This window comes from Equus asinus, chromosome X (genome assembly GCF_041296235.1).
Source record: "Equus asinus isolate D_3611 breed Donkey chromosome X, EquAss-T2T_v2, whole genome shotgun sequence".
NCBI lineage: Eukaryota > Metazoa > Chordata > Mammalia > Perissodactyla > Equidae > Equus > Equus asinus.
The window spans coordinates 58,705,733-58,726,701 of NC_091820.1; the positions used below are offsets into that span (position 1 = coordinate 58,705,733).

At 37.8% G+C, this 20,969-nt stretch overlaps 1 pseudogene; it reads left to right on the forward strand.

Moving 5' to 3' along the window:
• Nucleotides 1–1,059: 1,059 nt before the first annotated feature.
• On the forward strand, nucleotides 1,060–20,714 carry LOC106825318 (uncharacterized; annotated as a pseudogene).
• The last annotated feature ends 255 nt before the right edge of the window (nucleotides 20,715–20,969 follow it).

Below are 20,969 nucleotides of genomic sequence, written 5' to 3' on the forward strand. Positions count from 1 at the left end.
ATGAAGGGGGCTGGCCCCGTGGCCGAGTGGTTAAGTTCGCACGCTCCACTGCAGGCGGCCCAGTGGTTCGTCGGTTCGAGTCCTGGGCGCGGACATGGCACCGCTCATCGAGCCATGCTGAGGCGGCGTCCCACATGCCACAACTAGAAGGACCCACAACTAAGAACATACAACTATGTACTGGGGGGCTTTGGGGAGAAAAAGGAAAAAATAAAATCTTTAAAAAAAAAAAAGAAAAGACCTATGAAGACCATAAGATTTCACTTCCGGCTGACCTCTAGGCTTAGTGCGAGCAGAAAGTGAAGGCTAAGGCAGAGTTGTCACAGTCCCTCTTCAAAAGCAAGCAGGCTTCACCTAGTTCCTGTTTTCAAGCACTGACCTGCATTTTGTAAATTTAGTCCCTAGCATTAAAGGAATGCCTGAATGGCCTAACACAGAGCTAATCTTTAAAGACTAGGAGAGGTTCTTTTCTTCTTCATCTTTTCCCTTCTCTCTCTCTCCCCTCTTGTGTTCAAGGAAATCTCTGCCCAAACTCTCTCTGAACACAAGCTAAAGGAACAGAGACTTCCAAGAAAACATATGACAAATAACGCAGACTTTACAAAAATAGTTTAGAAAAGTACTAAACAAACAAACAGCTACAGCTGCTGCAAGCAGCACAAACAAACCTGAAGCAGAGTAAGACTCTGATTCCCAGAGTTACCAAGTATGATATTCAAAACATTTGGTTTCCAACAAAAAAATACAAATTATGCAAAGAAACAAAAAATTATGGCCTATTCATAGAAGAAATTAAGAGACACTGTCCTTGAGGAAGCACAGACAGTGAACATACTAGACGAAGACTTTGTCTTAAATGTGATCAGAGAGACAAGTAAACCATGAACAAATATCTAAAGGAGAGACAGAAGAGTGACATATGAATAGATAGAAAATATCAATAAAGAATAGACATTTAAAAAGGAAACAACCATAAATTCTGGAGCTAAGGGCAATAACTGAAATGTATAATATAAAAACGTACAAAAGCTATTATAAATCTGTGTTAATGAGTATACGATGTATGAAGTTGTAGCCTGTGACAACAACAATATAAGGGAAGGGCAGAACTGTATAGGAGAAGAGTTTTTGTATGCTATTGAAGCTAGGTTGGTAATAATTCAATTCTTATTGTTAGAAATTTAGGATATTAATTGTAATCCTCATGACAACCACTAAGAAAATATATTTAAAATGTTCACAAAAAGAAATGAGAAGAGAATCAAATTGGTACACTACAAAAATTCAATTAAACACAAAAGAAGACACTAAAAGAGAAAATGAAGAACAAAAATGTTATAGGTCTTGCATACTTTATGAGATGGTCAATCAGGTTCTGCTACAACAGGAGACACAAGAAAGTGTCAGGGAAAAAATGTATTATACTCACAAGTACTAGAGACAGGAGGCACCGCACACCATGCAGGGCCACAGGGAAAAACACCAAGGTCGTCAGGAGACAGAAGGCAGGAGCAGCCATAGACTTTATTGGAATTTCCATGGGAAAGTTAAGGTGGGGCAGAATAAACAGTTTAGGATTGACTAATTTTGGTGGGCTCTGAGCCAAAGGAGTGACCTCTAGTTGCCTGGTACCTAGCCCTGGGATGATAAAGGCAGAGGTATATTACTTCCTGGGGTGCATGAGCCAAATAGAGGAGATATGGCTCTGGATGGTTAGTTTGAGTATCAAAGTCATGCTACCCGCTAGGCCCTTTGCTATCTCTAAAAATTGGCTAGCCCAGAGAATGGCAGTCTCTCCCCAGGCAGAAAGATGTTTTTAAGATGATAAAACATCATTTTATATATACATATATATATATATCATACAGTATTACACATAAAAAAACAAATAGAAAAATGGCAGTTTTTCCTTATCAATGATTATTTTAAAGATAAATGCATTAAACTCTCCAATCAACAGTGGAGACTGGGAGAATGGACTAAATAATATGACCAAACTATATGCTGCTCACATAAGTCTCATTTTAGATCCAAAGACACATATAAGTTGAAAGTAAAAGGATGGAGAAGATCTTCCATGCAACTAGTAACCAAACTACTGGGTAACTGTACTAATATAAGCCAAATGTACTAATATAGGCCAAATATACTATAAGTCGGAAACTATTACATGAGACAAAGAAAGGACATTATATATTGATAAAAGGGCCAATTCATCAAGACGATATAATAATTATAAACATATACATACAAAACAACAGAACTTCAAAATACATGAGCAAACATTGACAGAATAGAATGAAGAAATAGACGTACAATAATAGTTGGAGATCTTAATAAACTACTTTCAATAATAGATAGAACATCTAGGCAGAAGAGCAACAGGAAAATAGAGGACTTTAAAAACACTATAAATTAAGTAGACCTAAGAGACACACATAGAATACATCATCCAACAAGAGCAGAAAATATAGTCTTCTCAAATGAATATATCTTATTTTCCAGGATAGACCATATGCTAGGCCACAAAAGAAACCTCAATAAATTTTAAAAGATAGACATAATACAAAGAATGCTCCCTGACCACAATGGAATGGAACTAGAATTCAATAACAGATGGAAAACTGGAAAATTCATAAATATGTGAAAATTAAACAACACACTCTTAAGCAACTAATGAGTCAAAGGAGAAATCACAAGGGAAATTAGGAAATACTGGAGATGAATGATAATGAAAGCTCAATATATGAAAACTTATGGAGTGCAACAGAAACAGTGCTCAGTGGCAAATGTACAGAAGTAAACACCTACATTAAAAAAAGGAGAAAGATCTCAAATCAATAACCTAACTTACTAAAATCAGAAATGAAACTGGAGACATTACTATCAACCACACAGAAATAAAAAGGATTATAAGAGAGTGCTAGAAACAATTATACACCAACAAATTAGACTTCAAATCAATACGTAAGTTTACACCTTAAGAAACTAGAAAAAGAGCAAACTAAACCCAAGAATAGAAGAAAGAAGGAAATATTAAAGATTAGAGAGGAAGTACATGAAATGGAGAATGGCAAAATAATACATTCAATGAAGCCAAAAAAGTTAGTTTGCAGAAAATATCAACAAAATTGACAAGCCTTTAGCTTGACTAAAAAAGAGAGAGAAGGCAAATAACTAAAATCAGAAATGAAAGTGGGAACATTACTTCCACCCTTACAGAAATAAAAATGATTACAAGAAAATATTATGAACAATAGTACACCAACAGATTAGATAACCTAAATAAAATGGACAAATTCCTAGAAATATACAAATTAACAAAACTGACTCAAGAAGTAATAGAAAATGTGAACAGAGCTATAAAAAGTAATAAAATTGAATTAGTAATTTAAAAAAAAACTCAACAAAGGAAAGTTTCACTGATGAATTGTACCAAATGTTAATTCTACATTTAAGGAAGAAATAACACCAAACCTTCTCAAACTCCTGCAAAAAACAGAAGAGAAGTAAAAAGTTTCTAACTCACTCTATGAGAACAGTACTACCCTGACACGAAAGCCAGACAAAGACACCACAAGAAAAGTACAAACAAATATCCTTTATGAGTACAGATGCAAAATGCCTCAACAAGTTCTAGCAAAATGAATCCAACAGCATATTAAAAGTACTACACACAATAACTAAATGAGATGCATCCTAGGAATGCAAGGGTGTTCAAAAAAAAATCAACGTAATGCACCACATTAACAGAACAAAAGAAAAAAATACACGACCATCTCAAATTCAGAAAATCTTTTGACAAAATTCAGGAGTTTTTCATGATAAAAACAATCAGAAAACTAAAACTAAAAGGGACCTTCCTCAACAGAATAAAGGGCATTTACTAAAATTCCATAGCTAACATCATACTCAAAAGGCTGAAAGCTCTCCAAATAAGTTCAGGAACAAGATAAGGATGCTCACTTCTGCCACCTCTATTCCACGTTTTACTGAAAGTTCTGGCCAGAGCAATTAGGCAAGAAAATTAGTAAAAGTTATCCAGACAGGAAAAGAAGAAGGAAAATTATCTATATTCACAGATAATGTGATCCTATATATAGAAAATCTCAAAGAATGGACAAAAACACTACTAGAGCTAATAAACAAATTCAATAAAATTCAGGGTACAAGATCAGCATACAAAAATGAGTTGTGCTTTTATACAGCAGCCATAAAGAAGCTGAGAAGGAAATTAAGAAAACAATTCTATTTACAACAGCATCCAAAATAATAAAATACCTAGGAATAAATTTAACCAAGGTGATGAGAGGTTTTTACTGGGAAATCTGCAAAACTTTGCTCAATAAATTAAAGACCTGAATAGATGGAAAGACAGACCGTGTTCATGCATTAGAACATTTAATATTGTTAAGACAACAATACTATACAAAGCAATCTACAGATTCAATGCAATCCCTAGCAAAATTGCAGTAATTTTTGTAGAAATGTAAAAGTCTATCCTCAAATTCATAAGGAATTACGAGGGACCCTGAATAGTCAAAACAATCTTGAAATGAACAAAGAGGACCTACACTTCTTAATGTCAAAATTTACTGCAAAGCTACAGTAATTAAAACAGTGTGGTACTGGCAAAGGCAGGCAGCTAGATGAATGAAATAGAATCAGAGTCCAAAAATAAGCCATACATCTATGGCCAATTGATTTTCAATAAAGGTGCCAAGACCAGTCAGTCAATGGTGGTAAGAATAGTCTCTTCAACAAATGGCGCTGAGATGATTAGATATCCAGGCAAAAGAACAAAGTCGGACCACTACCTCACATCATACACAAAAATTAAAAATGGATCAAAGTCCTATACGTTAGAGTAAAAAATTTTAAACTCTTAGAAGAAATATAGGGGTAAATCTTCATGACCTTGGATTTGGCAATGGGTTCTTACATATGACACCAAATCCATGAGCAACAGAAGAATAGATAATTTGGACTTCATCAAAATTACCAACTTTTGGTGCCAAAGGACATTATGAAGAAAATAAAAAGACAACCAATAGAATTTGAAAAACATATTAGCAAATCCTGTACCTGGTAAGGGTCTAGTACCCAGAATATATAAGTAACTCTTACAACTCAACAGTATTAAGACAACCCAATTAAAACTTGAGCAAAGAATCTGATTAGAAATTTCCCCCAAAGAAGATGTGCAAATGTCCTAGAAGCACATGAAAAGATGCTCAACATCGTTAGTCATTAGGAAAATGCAAATCAAAACCAAAATGAGTACCTCTTCACACGCACTAGGATAGCTATAATCTTAAAAATGGAAAATATCATGTATTGGCAAGGATGTTAAGAAATTAAAACCCTCATACATCGCTGGTGGCAATGTGAAATGTTTCAGCCCCCATGGAAAATAGCTTGGAAATTCCTCAAAAAGTTGAACATAGAATTACCATATGACCCAGCAATTTGACTCCTAGGTATATACCCAAAACTATTGAACACAGGAACTCAAATACTTGTACACGCATGTTTATAGCAGCAGTATTCATAATTGCCAAAAGGTAGAAATAGCCCAAATGTCTGCCAGTGGATGAGTGGATAAACAAATTGTGATACATACATATAACAGAATATTATTCAGCCATAGAAAGGAATGAAGTAGTGATACATTCTTCAAAGTGGATAAACTTCAAAAACATTGTGCTAAGTAAAAGAAGCCAGAAGAAAAGATCACATATTGTACATTTTCATTTATATGAAATATTCAGATAAACAAATCCATAGAGCCAGAATACAGATTGGTGTTTTCTAGGGGTGAGGATACTGGCAAACAGGAAGCAACTGATTAATGGGTATGGGGTTTCCTTTTGAGCTAATGAAAATATTTTGGAACTAGATAGAGGTTGTGGTTGCACATTATGAATATACCAAATGACACGGAATTGTGCACTCTAAGAGGTGTATTTTACGTCATATGACTTTCACCTCAATAAAAAACAATTTTAAGAATCACTCTTGGGGCCAGCCCCATGGCTGAATGGTTAAGTTCATGCATTCCGCTTTGGCAGCCCAGGGTTCACTGGGTCAGATCCTGGGCAGGGACCTAGCACTGCTCATCAAGCCATGCTGAGGCAGCGTCCCACATAGAGGAGCTACAAGAACCTACAACTAGGATATACAACTATGTACTAGTGGGGTTTCAGGAGGAAAAAAAAAGAATCACTCTTGAATCTGCTATTCTTCACATTCTTTACATAGTAAACAAGGTGACAGTTATGGTCACCTATCTCCCAGTCCCCAAGCACTAAGAAAAAGGATGACTCATTTATCATAGCCTAATAAGGGTGTCAGAAGTAGCTTGTATTCTTCTCCTCCCAGTCTTGTCAAGTTAATAGTGTGTCAACAATCACCATCTCTTCTATGTGGCCTTTGGTCTGGGCTGTTATCTAGTAGATTTAAGACCTGCTGGTGTGTGTGTGTGCATGTGTGTGTGTGTGTGTGTGCATGCGTGCACACACTTCAATCAGATGATAAATGAACAGAGTTTGAAGTGCAAGTAGCTATAGGAGAGTTTGATGAAAGAAAGGTCAGCAGAAGTGAGGAAGATTAGGCATAGGGAGGAGAAAATAATGCAGATTATAGGGAATCTGCTTCTTCTCAGATTTTTAAAGATCTGACAGGGGTTTTTATGTATATTATATTTGGTTTGGGTTGGTTCATCTTCCCATTTGAAACATCTTAAAAATTTTCATTATTTCAGTTGCCTCTGAGAAGATCATCTAGAACTGTTATGAGATTACAGTATCTCCCATCCTTCCCTGAAAGGAGGCCTCCTTTGAAGACTACTGCTTCTCAAACTAGAAAAAAGAAAAGGTATCTCAAATGACAATTTGCTTTGCTATCACCAAGATCTTCCACTTGTGTTAACAGCACCTTTCCTGCTGCAAGTCAGAAGAACTGAATTTTAGTCCAATATCAAAAACTATTGGGTGTTCTTTAAAAATATGTATATTAACTTTCTAGGTCTCAGATTCATCATTGATAAAACGAAGTGTTGTAAAAGAGGGAAACACTAAAAGACGCATAGTGCTTCTTCCAAAAATAATGTCATTTCTATCAGCCCCCTCACCAGCAGATATTAGTCACCATCTTTAATAGCATTGCCTTTTACATATTTGAAAGGCCGTTTTTCATTATTTCTCTGTTCTGTGGCAAGTAACTAATTCCTTTGGCTCATCTTCAAAGATTATCATTTGCATACTTTGTCACCATTGTTGTTCCCTAACAGAGGCCAACTTTTGAGTCAATAAAAGATTCAATTATATTTCCTATATTTTTCTGATATTTTCAGATGAAAATGTACCATTAACAGATCCACAATAAAGTATGTTATTGAGACAGAAGTAAAATGATCTCAGGTGGAAGTTCATAGATCTAGGAATAAATAAAAATAATCAATAAAATAATTAATGAAAATAATGAATACAATAAATGAAATATATAGAAATATAGAATTTGAATACATTTTAACTAGGGTATATAAGTTGGGAGCAAGATAAGTAGATTTAAAGAAATCTGGAGTTTCAGCATTGTCTGAGAAGGGGATAAACATACTAATTAATAGATGACTGTGATGAATCCAACATGAATGTTATTATTTTTATGATACTATTCTTTACTAAAAGAATCCTATCGTGTCATTTTTCTTTTCCATAGAAAAGAGTTCTTGAGAGGTGTTCCATTTCTGTTTTTCCATATAAAATAAATAAACCATTTAGCTTTATTTCAGAGGTCCTCTTTTCCATATTCAGTAAGCGTTGCTGTTGCCCCCAAAAAGGTCAAACTCTGAGGCAACAAACTTGAGTTGTTTTAAATATAGCCTCCCTACATTCACCCTAATCTGATGACTTGCTTATTCATGTCCACATCCACATATATGTGTGCACCAAACAGTCACAGTTTTTTTTGAAACTTGGGTATGAAAAATATGACTGAAATACTGAATTTCCATCTTCAATTTCTAAAAGCTAAGATCTGGTTTATCTTACTCAATTCAACAAGTATTTATCCAACCTTTGCTTGATGTCATAACTTGGACTAGACACTGTGGGGAATAAAAGAGGAGGAGACATTATTCCTATCTTCAAAGAGTTTATTGCTTGTTTAGAAAGTGAGAATATTTAGTTTTTCATAAATGAAGGTGGAAGGGCAATAATTATAATAAATTTCATTGGGTAAATGCTAGGAAAAGCAAAAGTGAGGAAATGACAATAAGAAAGTATATCCAAAAAAGCTCTGTCAGGTGCATAATGCATTTCCTTAGTAGAAAGATATAGCAGAACCTCAAAAACAGAATATGTATCTTCTTAATCTCTGCGTCTATCATTCTATAAATTCTAAAGTGAAGACTAAGAAGAACCTGTTTATACATCAGGCAGTATGATGTGTAGCTTTAGAACTATGTAATATTTTTCAAGTTTTCACAATTAAAAACTCTGTTTGAATGTTTTGGTTAATGTTGTCAAATCACTTACAAAGACCAGTCCAGCATAAAATCAGAATAGGATAATGAGAGAGAAAACTTGAACAATACTATAGAATAACAAGAACAAACAGGCAACAATAGAACACTCCACCAACTGTAGCAGAATATATATTCTTCTCAAGTGCATGTGGAAGATTCTTGAGAATAGACCACATGTTCAGACACAAAGCAAATTTCAAACAATTTTAAAATATTGAAATCATACAAAGTATCCTCTCCAACCACAAAGGAATGAAATTAGAAATCAACAACAGGAGAAAACTTGAAAATTAACAAATATGTGGAAATTAAATAACACATGCTTAAACAACCAATGAGTCAAAGAAGAACTCAAAGGAAAATTGGAAATACTTTGTGATGAATGAAAATGAAAACACAACATACCAAAACTTTTGGGATGCAATGAAAGTAGTGCTCAGTGGGAAATTTACAGCTGTAAATGCCTATATTAAAAAGTAAGAAAGATTTCAAAAATCAAAAATATCAAAACCTACTTTTACACCATAGTGAACTAGAAAAAAAAGAGCAAATTAAACTCAAAGCAAGTACAAAAGAAAACAATAAAGATCACATCAGAGATAAAAGGAAATAGAGAATAGAAAAACAATAGAATCGATAAAACCAAAAATTTATTCTAAAAAGACTGACAAACACTTATGTATACTAATTAGGAAAAAAAAGAGGGAAGACCCAAATTACCAAAATTAAGAATAAAAGTGGTAGACGTTACTACTGATTATACAGAAATGAAAAAGATTATAAAACAACTATGAATAATTGTATGCCAATGATTTATATAATTTAAATAAAATGGACAAACTCCTAGAAACACATAATCTACCAAATGTGCTAATGAGGACATAAAACATTTGAATAGACGTATAACAAGCAAAGAAATTGAACAAGTAATCTAAAATCTTCTAACAAAAAAGAGCCCAGGACCAGACAGCTTCACTGGTGAATTCTACCAAACTTTTAAAGAGAAATAACACCAATCTTTCACCACCTCTCATGAAAAGTAGAATTGGAGTAAACACTGCCCAGCTAATTCTATGAGGCCAGTATTACTCTGATATCAAAACCAGACAAAAACATCACAAGAAGAGAAAACTACTGGCTGATAAACTTTATGAGTATAGATGCAAAAATCCTCAGCAAAGTACAAGTAAATCAAATCCAGCACAACATTAAAAAGATTATACATCATGATCAAGTAGGATTTATTCCAAGAATGCAAAGATAGTTCAACATACAAAAATCAATCAATGTACTACACCATATTAAGAGAATGAGGTTAAAAAATACATGATCATCTCAATTGATGCAGAAAAACCACTTGACAAAAATTCAACAATCTCTTATAAACACTCAACAAACTAGGAAGAGAAGTTTATCTATTAAGAGATTTGTTGCAAGGAATTGGCTTATGCAATTACGGAGTTGGTTAGACAAGTAACTAACAAGCAAGTAACTAGCCTGTGGCAGGCTAGAAACTCTCAGGCAGGAACTGAAGCTGTAATCCACAGGCAGAATGTCTTCTTCCGTAGAGAAACATAATTTTTTTTTTTTTTTTAGATTTTTTTTTATTTTTTCCTTTTTCTCCCCAAAGCCCCCCGGTACATAGTTGTGTATTCTTCGTTGTGGGTTCTTCTAGTTGTGGCATGTGGGACGCTGCCTCAGCGTGGTCTGATAAGCAGTGCCATGTCCGCGCCCAGGATTCGAACTAACGAAACACTGGGCCGCCTGCAGTGGAGTGCGCGAACTTAACCATTCGGCCACGGGGCCAGCCCCGAGAAACCTAATTTTTTCTCTCCGGGTCTTTAATCTAATTAGATTAGGCACACCCAGATTATCAAGGATAATCTCCTAAAGCCAACAGGTTGTAGATGTTAACCACATCTACAAAATAGCTTCAAAGTAACACCAAGACAGTGTTTAATTGAATAACTGGGTACTATAGCCTACCCTAGTTGACACATAAAACTAACCATCAGAGTCCCCCAGCCCTTTACAAACTGGTACCCAAACCCATATCCTTAAACCATACTTACTCTCCAAACAAAGATGATAACAAAGTTGTACTTACATCTAACATGATACAACTCTTCCACAAACAACCATAAACATAGTGACCCTTCTCCCAGAAGAAGATGCAAATTACTTGGGTGATGTTTACTCTTCTTCGGACAATTTCTAATTTAAATATTGTGATATAGTGTTAACTATTATTAATACATCTTGTGCTAGATGGTAAGAGCATAAAAAGTGGAAGAAAATAGTATATATCTATATCTATCCGTACATACATACACACACACATCTATACACACACAAACATATTCATAACAAAATAGGGACAAAATAATGATAACTATTACAGTCCTTTTTTCTGCCACTGGTCATGTGGTCATAGCTGATATTTATAGCTACATTCTTCTACTTCTCATTCCATATTACTTTTGCCCTCAACAAAGACTTCAGCTGGTTGTAGTTCTTTGTCTGATGGGGTAACCCAAACCTTCATTCTTGAAGGGTCGGGCCATTAGCAGTACACCCTGAATTGGGTTGCTGTAGTTTTTCATTGACTTTAGTCACAAGATATTGTAATACTAAGAGACACCCTAAGGGAATCTCTTATATTGAAGACATACTCTGCCTTACGTCCACTGTGTAGTAGAAGAACAATTCCCCTTGGTGTTCAAAATCAATCACATAAACCAGTACAATAACTTCCTTCTTTGCCTGTTGATTCACAGATATGAGCAGCCCAAAGTGGCCAGTGGCAATCTTAACTTCCAGTTCAATGGAATCATTGCTGTGTCTCCCTGTAGAAGCACTCCTACCTTTGGAACTAAAACCTCTAGTCCAGAAGAGCATAAGGTTGTGGGAATAGTAAGTAAACACTTTGGATTTGGCTACTAGGGGAAAAAGTGAGTGGTGCCACTCCCACTTCCACCGCTTGCTTCCTGGATCCAACAATCCTAACTATGAAAGAAACGACACTTTATGTTGGAATCTTATTTAGAGCATATACTGCCTCCTGGAGGACACTGACCCAGTCCTTCAAGGTAATGCCACCTAACTGGCACTATAACTGAGGCCTTTAAAAAGTCATTCACCCATTTTATCAAGCTCTCACTCCGCAGATCAGGGAACTAATGTGGGGATTCTTCCAGTGGCTGAGTTCTGTCTATTCCAATTACGCATTCCGGAACTGGAGAAAAAACCACAGGACGGGTTTGTATACCCACTGCATCCAATGTGACATGGACCTGAGCTAAAAGTCCATTGATCACCTGACCTCCATAAGTTCCTACTCTGACTGGTGGATTTTGCATCTATACCCAAGAAGTGTCATTTTGTGTCTCATGGAATTAGCGTCAGTTCAGAGCCAGTGTCCAGTAATTCCTCCCAAAATCTGATTATTTTCCTTTTCCCAATGCACTGTCATCCTGGTAAAAGGCTATATGTGCCTTTGAGGAAGGCTGGGGAAAAGAATAACAGTAAAAATCTTGGCAGTGTAGCTGGATCTCTCCTCAACAGTTCCTGGCCTTTCCTTTATTCAAAAGTTCTGAGTCTATAAATTGTCTCAATTCTGTGAATAGATTGAGGGGCTGTAACTCTCCTTTTGGGATTGAAGTTAGACTTCTGTTCAACTGATTTAGAACTCTTCCACCCACACAGATCAAGTAAGAACTTAGTAGACTGCTCATCCACTTCACCATGATCAACTAGCCAATACCGTGTGCTTCTGAAAGAAATAAAGCAATGTTATCTCAATAAAAAAATAATAATAAAAGAAAACAGAAGAAAGACTATTCTGATTACTGCTTTAACTTTGCTGTCCATTATGGTAACCACGCTCACCTTGTCTTTGGCAATTAAGTGCTGCCACTTGGCTCCTGGCACTCCAGGATCCAATAATGTTCATTGCATTCAGGGACTCCAATTTAGTGGCAGCAGTTTCCACTGAGTAATCTCAACCTAAAGAGAAAAGTGACCAAAGAACTCTTTAGGGATGCTGGGGATCTCCTTACAAATGTATTTCTCATGATAATGGTGAAAATTTTGGTCTTTGGACCCTTCTTTAGTGTATGTAGAAGTCTTACGTGATAAATCCACTCTAAGATTCCAATCTCTACCAAGGCAATTCTGGCATTTCTACTTCATTTATTGTAGGCCACCTTTTTGGTCCATGGTTCAGCCAACCAACCAAACTGTTAGAGCCCTTTCTAATCTCTCAAGTTAAAACACTGAATACAGAGTCTCTGCTTAGTGGGTCCATATCAACAATTTCTGCCTGATCTAACTTTATGTTCCTCCCACCATTATAATACATCCTTAATATCCATTCCCAAACATTTTACCCAAATCTATGTCTGTATAAATTAGAAAAACCATGCAGTTCTCTTGGTATGCAATATACCTCCTCCTAGATCAGACTTTATACTTCACTCTTTGGGTCCTGCTGGGATCTGAGTATAGTTATATGTTTAAGAGCAAAGAGAGGTGGTAGGAATAGGTTCTGAGAAGAACTAGCATTGTCTTGCAATACAGTAACCTCAAAGGAGGCCTGAGTTTCTTCAGACAAAGCAGGATTGCCTACTCAGAAAATGTTGGAAGGGATATTTCTACTGGCAAGAAGATTCCACAGAATTTAGGGGTTCATTGTCCCCAGAATCATTGCGTTTTCCCATATGTCTCCATCCCTAATTTCCTGATCCAATTTATTCCCAATCAATGCCTTCGTTTCAATGGAAGACACCCTGTAAGATTGGGAATTCAATTTGTATTGTTATTTAGCCACTTACAGGATGAGACTTTGGGACTAGTTCTCAGAATCTCAGCCCTGTGTCTACAGTATATAAGGATTGTTTCCATGTTAGACATAGAAGTTCTCAGGTCACTTATGAAGAGCTTGAGCTGGGAATTTGAAGCCCTAAACTCATCATTTTTCCCCCACTTTCTCCAGTGCCATTAGGAGCATCAAGCCAGTTTCATTATACTGATTACTTTGGAAAAAAATGTTGTAAGGTATAAAATACATAGTAACTCAGAACCTTGCCTTTTATTAGTATTTGACTAAGAGTTTTCTATGGTGATATTTTGCATATCTCTATTGCTACATCATGCCATGGACTTTAGTGCTCTCTCTCCACTGAAAATACAGTCATTTCCATAAAACACAGAGCCAATTCAGAAAATTCATCTTCTGTTCCTCTAAGATGGTTCTCAGTATGGGGAGGAAGACATTTCCTCTACCCACTCTGGGTTCTTCTGGCTGGAGAACGAATTAAATTCACATGAGACAGAATAACAGGAGAAAATTAAACAAAGCTTTATAACATGTATACATGGGGGAGGCTCAGGAAACCTGAGCAACTCGCCAAAAATGGCTGAAGCCACCACCTTAAATATCCTCCTCAGCTAAAGACAAAGGAGGATGTTGGCGGTGGGGGGAGTCAGTTACAGGAGGTTACCAGACAAGTACAGTAAACAAGACGCAGATTTAAGTCCTTGCCTTAGGCATTGATTAAGAGTTTCTACAGATAAGGTCATCCCCCCTTCTTCCTGGTACAGAGAGGGAGACACCTTTACAGATGGAGATTTCCTTTACAATGTAAATGTCTCTTAACAAAGGGTAAGTAAATTCTACTTTTCAGAGTTGCTTTCCTGTCTGCAGTTTTTAAAAGTAACCAGTCCAAAATAATCCTCATGCCAAAGACACGTATCTTGGGGTGGCCAATTCCAGACCCCCACAGTACCAAAATACGTGTCAGGGTTCTACCAGAAAAACAGAATGGAGACAGACAGGTGATAGATGATAGATAGACAGATGATAGATAGATAGATAGATAGATAGATAGATAGATAGATAGATAATATAGATATAGACAGAGACAAAGAGAGACTGAGAGAGAGAGAGATTTCTTGCAAGGAATTGGCTTATGTGATTGTGCTGACTGGCTAGGTAAGTCTGAAACTCAGGCCTCCTTTGAGGTGACTGTATTGCAATTGGCTTATGTGATTGCACTGACTGGCTAGGTATGCTGGCAGGCTGGAAACTCTCAAGCAGAAGCTGATACTAGTCCACAGAAAAAATTCTTCTTCCTCATGGAAATCACAGTTTTGTTCTTAAGGCCTAATTTCAAAGGCCCAAGGATGTACAAGACTTGTGCATAGAAAACTACAAAATAATGCTGAAATAAATTTTAAAAGACATAAATAAGTGAAAAGACATTCTGCATTCATGGACTGAAAGATGTAATGTTGTTGACATGTCAATATTAACCAAAGAAATCTACAGATTCAATGCAATCTCTAACAAAATTCCAACAGCATTTTTTATGAAAATGGAAATGCTGATTCTCAAATTCGTATGGAATGGCAAGCCAAAATAATCTTGATAGAGAAGAACAAAGTTGGAGGACTCACACTTCCTTATTTCAAACTTACAGCAAAGCTACAACAATCAAAATAGTGCAGTACTGGCTTAACAGTTGTGATGAAAATGTTCTGGCACTAGATAGTGGTGATAGTTGCACGGCATTGTGAATTCACTAAAAGCCACTGTATTGTACACTTTAAAATGTTTAATTTTATGTTATGTGAATTTTATTTTGTGATGGTTAATTTTGTGTCAACTTGACTGGGCCACAGGTGCCCAGATATTTGGTCAAACATTATTCTGGGTGTGTTGTGAGAGTGTTTTCGGATGAGATTAATATTTGAATAGCTAGACTGAGTAAAGCAGATTGCCCTTCATAGTGAGTGGCTCACATCCAATCCACTGAAGTCCCGACTAGAACAAAAAGCCTGACCATCCCATGAATAAGAGGAAACTCCTACCTGCCTGACTGCTTTGAGCTGGGACATTGGCTTCTCTAACCTTCAGACTTGAACCAAAACATTGACTCTTCTTGGGTGTTGAGTCTGCCAACTTTTGGAACCAGAACTTATACCATTGGTGCTCTTGAGTCTCCAGCTTGGTGACCGCAGATCTTGGAATTTTGCAGCCTCCATAATCTCATAAGCCAATTCATTACTGGAGAACCCTGACTAACACAGATCTTGATATTGAAAGTGGTTCTAGAGGGACAGAATTTTAAGGATGAGTTTTCTGAATTGGTTCTGGGCTTTCTGAAATTGGCTCTCTAATCCAATTATATTTAAATATGCTACTGACTATTTCCAGCAGTAAAGAGAGCACTGATAATCTATGCCATGTTCTAGCAATGGAGACACGCAAAATATCACCAATGGGCATTAATAAACTACTTATAAGAAGCAAGGAGCTGGGCGACTGTATACTCTTCTGAACATTTTCAGCAAACTAATGAATATAATGAGACTAGCTGGTTGCTCTTAATGTCACTGGGCCAAATGGGGAAAGAAAATAATGACCTCAGCTCAAGTGCTGAATAAATGACATGAAAGCTTCTATATGTGCCCTGAAAGAGATTTTCACCTCCTGTAGCCACAGCATTGAGATTACTGAAAATCAAAACCAGTCTCATCCTAAAACTGGCTGAATTACCACACAAGTTGAACTCCTAACCTCATAGAATATCTACTGTTAACGTGAGGGCATTGATTGAGAAAGAATGAAATCCTGAAAGTTTGAATAGAGATGTGTGGTAAGATCCTGATGAAACTGGTGACACTGAGCCCCTAAATTCTATGCCAGTGGAGCAGGCCATTCCACCCCAGTGGGAGTGACCTCTACACCCCTGGCTGAGGGAATTGACCCTGCATTGCCTGAGGAAAATGTAATGGCCTCCCCTGAGGTAGTCTCCCTGTGGGACACTGTTGGTTCTTCCCAGGACCTATCCCTTCCACTCCTCTTTGTTTCCAAACATATAACTAGACTCAAGTTCCAGGAGGCCCCAAAGGGTGAAGTACAAAGTGTGACCCATGCAGAAGTTCACTACACTCCAAAAGAAGTGCTTGAATTTCTAATTCATACAGACAGAAATCCAAGGGACATGTGTAATAATGGATACTAAGTGTATGGGATAATGGTGGATGAAACATAAAGATGGATGAGGCCAAATTTATTGATATGGGCTCCCTTAACAAAGATGCTGCTTTTAATGTTGCAGCTCGGGGAGTTAGAAAAGGCTCTTACAGTTTGTTTGGTTGGTTGGCTGAAACATGGACCAAAAAGCGGCCTGAAGTGAGTGAGTTAAAAATAGCAGGCCCGCATTGGTTTAATGTACAGGAAGGAATTAAAAGGCTTAGGGAGATTAGAATGTTAGAGTAGACTGTGATTTAAACCTATTCACTCACACCAGAGGGTATGAAAATACATACTTTTCACTGATACTATGAGAAACAAATTTGTGAGAGGAGCCCTGGCATCCTTGAAGAACTCTGTGGTCACTCTTCTCTATAGGTCAGACCTGACGATGATAACTGCATTCACTGAATTGGGAAACCTAAATGCCATGGGAGTAATTGGATCCCAGGGTGATGGGGACCAAGTGGCAGCACTCAACTGCCAAAGCCAAGGTGGGCATTGTTCCCGTAATGAACAGCAGAGTCAAAGTAGCAATCAGATATTTGACTTGTGCAAACCTATGGTATTAGCTAGTTGATCACGGTAGTCCTAGAAGTGAAATATACAGGAAGCCTACTAAATTCTTACTTGATCTGTATAAGCAAAAATCTAGGTCAAGTGAACAAAAGTCTAACCTGAATCATAAAAACAGAGAGTCATGGCCCCTCAGCCAATTGCAAGATGAGCCAGTTTATAGACCCAGAACCCCTTCAATGAAGGGGAGGCTGAGTACCCTTGAGGAAAGACTTCAGTACACTGCCAAAAGTTTAGACTGTTAATCATTCTCCCAGTCTTCCCCTAAAAGACCTATGGCCTTTTTACAGAGTAACTGTGCATTTGAGAAAGAAAATAATCAGACTTTTCAGGGACTCCTGGACAATGGCACTAAACTGACACTAATGCCAGGGGACTGAAAACTTCAGTGTGGTCCGCCAGAGTATAGGTTTATGGAGGTCAGGTGATCAGTGGACTTTTAGCTCATGTCCATATCACAATGGGCTCAGTGGGTCCCTGAACACATCTTGTGGTTATTTCCCCAGTCCCCAAATGCATAACTGTAATAGATATACTTGCAGATGGGAAAGGCCAAGGAGGAGCCACTAGAACTTCCTCTACCTAGGAAAATAGTAAACAAAAAGCAATACCACATTCCTCAAGGGATTGAAAAGATCAGTGCTACCATCAAGGACTTGAAAGATGCAGGGATGGTGATTTCCACCATGTCCCCATTCAACTCCATATTTGGCCTGTGCAGAAGACAGATGGATCTTGGAGAATAACAGTGGGTTATTGTAAGCTTAACCAGGTGATGACCTCAATTGCAGCTACTGTACTAGATGTGATTTCATTACTTCAGCAAATTAACAGATCCCTTGGTATCTACTATGCTGCTATTGATCTGGAAAATACCTTTTTCTTCATCCCTGTCAATAAGGACCACCAAATACATATTGCTTTCAGCTGGCAAGGTCAGAAATACTCCTTCACTGACACACCTCAGGAGCATATCAATTCTCCAGCCCTATGTCTTAATTTAGCCTAGAGGGATACTCATTGCCCTTCCCTTTCCCTTCCAAAATATATCACACTGGTCCTTTACATTGATGACATTAAGCCAATTGGACCTAGTGAGCAAGAAGTAGCTTCTACCCTAAACCTATTGGTAAGACATTTATGCATTACCAAGGGAGAAATGAGCCCAACAAAAGTTCAAGGGCCTCCTACCTCAGCAAAATTTCTAGGGGTCCAGTGGTGGAGACATGACAAGATATCCCCTTTAAGGCAAAGAACAAGTTGTTCCATCTGGCCTCTCACACAATCAAATAAGAGGCACAACGCCTAGTGTGTCTCATTATTTTGGAGGCAACATGTTCCTCATTTGGGTGTATTACTCTGGCTCATTTAGTGAGTGACACAAAAAGCTGCTAATTTTGAGTGGGGCCTAGAACAAGAAAAGGCTCTGAACCAGGTTTACACTGTTGTGCAAGTAGCTCTGTCGCTGAGCCATATGATTCAACAGATCCAATGGTGCTTGAAGTGTCATTGGCAGATAAGGATGCTGTTTTGAGCCTTTGGCAGGCCCCTATAGGTAAATCACAGTGTAGACCATCAGGATTTTGGAGCAAAGCCATGCCATTCTTTGTAGATAGTGACTCCCATTTTGAGAAACTACTCTTGGCTTCCTACTGGGCCTTAATAGAGATTGAATTGCCTAGCCATGAGCCACAAAGTTACCACGCAACCTGAGCTTCCTTTCATGAACTGGATGTTATCTGACCCACTAAGCTATAAAATTAGGCATGCACAGCAGCATTCCATCATCAAATGGAAGTATATATTTGATTGGGCTCTAGCAGGCCCTGAAGGCAAAAGTAAGTTACATGAAGAAGTGGCCTAAATGCCCATGGTTCCTGTTCCTGCTACAATGCTTTCTCTCTCCCAGCCTACACCTATGGCCTCATGGGAGTTCCCAATGGTCAGGTGACAGAGGAAGAGAAGACTCGGGCCTGGTTTACATATGATTCTGCATGTTATGCAGTCACCACCTGAGAGTGGACAGCTGCAACACTACAGTCCCTTTCTGGGATGTTCCTAAAGTACAATGGCGAAAGGAAATCCTCCCATAGGGCAAAATATCAAGCAGTGCACTTGGTTGTTCACTTTACTTGGAAGGGGGAATGGCCAGTTGTGTGATTATATACTGATTCATGGGCTGTGCCAATGGTTTGTCTGGATCAGGGACTTCGAAGAAATGTAACTGGATAATTGATGACAAGGAAATTTAGGGAAGAAGTATGTTGACAGACTTCTCGGAATGGGCAAAAAATGCAAGGATATTTGCGTTCCATGTGAATGCTCACCAAAAGATGACCTCAGCAGAGGAAGATATTAATAATCAAATGGATAGGATGATCCATTCTGTGGGTACCAGTCAACTTCTTTCTCTAGCCACCCTTGTAATTGCCCAATGGGCTTATGAACAAAATGGCCACGGTGGCAGGGATGGAGATTATGAATGGTCTCAGCAACATGGACTTCCATTCACTAAGGCCGACCTGTCTACAGACACTGCTGAGTGTCCAATAAGCCAGCTGCAGAGGCCAACACTGAGTCCCCAGTATGGTACCATTTCCTAGTATGATCAGCCTAATGGAAGGTTGATTACACTGAACCACTTCCATCATGAAAGGGGCAGCATTTTGCTCTTACTGGAATGGACACTTTCTCTGGGTACAGATTTGCCTTCCCTGCACACAATGCTTCTGCCAAAATTACCATTCATGGATTTATCCATGGTCATGATATTCCACATAGCATTGTTACTGATCAAGGAACTCACCTCACAGCAAAAGAAATGTGGCAGTGGGCCCATGCTCACAGAATTCACTGTTCTTACTATGTTCTCCACCATCCCAAAGTAGCTGGCTTGATAGAACGGTGGAATTGCTTTTCAAAGACTCAGTTGCAGCAGCAGGTAGGTTACAGTACCTTGCAGAACTGGGGCAAGGTTCTCTGAATCAATGTCCAATATATGGTGCCAGAATTCACGGGTTCCAGAATCAAGGGATGGAAATGGGAGTGGCATGACTCACTGTTACCCCTAGCAAAATTTTTGCTTTCTGTTTCTGAAAGCTTATGCCCTGCTGGCCTAGAGGTCTTAATTCCAGAGGGAGAAAATTTTACACCAGGAGACACAACGATGAATCCATTGAACTGGATGTTAAGCCTTGCCACCAATTTGGGTCCCTCATGCTTGTGAATCAACAGGTAAGGAAAAGAGTTAATGTGCTGGCTGGCATGATTGACCCTGACAACCAAGGGGAAATTGGACTACAGCAGAGGTAAGGAAGAGTAAGTCTGGAATACAGGAGATCTTTTAGGGCATCCCTCAGTATTACTATGCCCTGTGATTAAAGTCAATGGAAAACTACAACACTTCAACCCAAGCAGGACTACTAATAGCTCGGACCCTTCAGGGATAAAAGTTTGGGTCACCTCACCAGGTAAAGAACCATTGCCAGCTGAAATGCTTGATGAAGGCCAAGTAATACAGAACGAGTAGTGGAAAAAGTTAATCATAAATACCAGCTATCACCACGTGACTAGTTCCAAAAAGGACGACCGTAATAGTTGAGTATTTCCTCCTTGTTTTGTTATGAATACATTTGTGTGTGCATGATATATTCAATAATTTGAATGGAAGTAAGTTTCAATACTTTACTGAAAGTGGTAAAATATAATACCAATAGACTGTGATAAGTGAACCCATAGTAACCACCAAAAAATTTATACAAGGTGATGCAATCTTGTATAAAAAGACTATAAATAAATCAAGATGGCATCCTAAAAAATGATAAAGTA